Here is a 742-nt window from a genome sequence, read left to right as displayed (position 1 = left end):
ATGAGCACCATCAGGGAAAGGCAGCCCTGGGGAAGGGCATTTTCCTCCTCGCTGTACACAGGACTTGAGACCAGAGCCCTGTCGGGGACAGGACACGGTGATGAGTGCCGGTGGGCAGGAACGGCAGCGCTGGAAGATGCAGAGGGGTGACTGTGACACCCCCCCCGCCCCCCGCCATGCTCACGCTGAGCTGCCCACGCTCCTGGGGAGGAAGAGGCTCCGGCTGGGCGGCAGGAAGGGACAGCGTGGGGAGAACAGCGGAAATTCAGCCGAAAGGATAAAAAAAAAACCAAAAAACCACAACACCGTCAAGAGAAGCTGGAATTTCCCCAGCCAGCAGAGCTGGGGTGAGCACCAAGCGAAGAGTCGACAGGCGACGGCTTGAAGCTGGGACTCTCCCAGATGCTCGGCAGGCCCTGGCATGAGCCGGGAGCAAACCCCCCGCTGCAGGACCTGGGCAGGACCAGCAGAGTCCCCAGGCTGAAAAACGTGCCGCCGCGACCAGTGCGGGAGCCTGGCAGAAAGCTTTGGGGCGTTGGCGCGGCCCCCCCGGCCACTCCACAGACCCCGGGGAGGCCTCTGCAGCGAGGGCTATGAGCACCGGGCCTCCCTGCCCCATTCCCACGTGCTCTCGTCTCTCACGTGTTCGAGCACAAACTATTCCCTTAATTATCCCCGACGGCTTTTCCCCAAGTGATCCCCAAAGCCAAACGCAGCCTCTCCTGGGCTGTGCGCCCCCCAG

Source organism: Aptenodytes forsteri, unplaced genomic scaffold (assembly GCF_000699145.1).
Source record: "Aptenodytes forsteri isolate BGI_AS27 unplaced genomic scaffold, ASM69914v1 Scaffold147, whole genome shotgun sequence".
NCBI classification, from domain to species: Eukaryota; Metazoa; Chordata; class Aves; order Sphenisciformes; family Spheniscidae; genus Aptenodytes; species Aptenodytes forsteri.
This window is presented reverse-complemented; position numbering follows the sequence as displayed.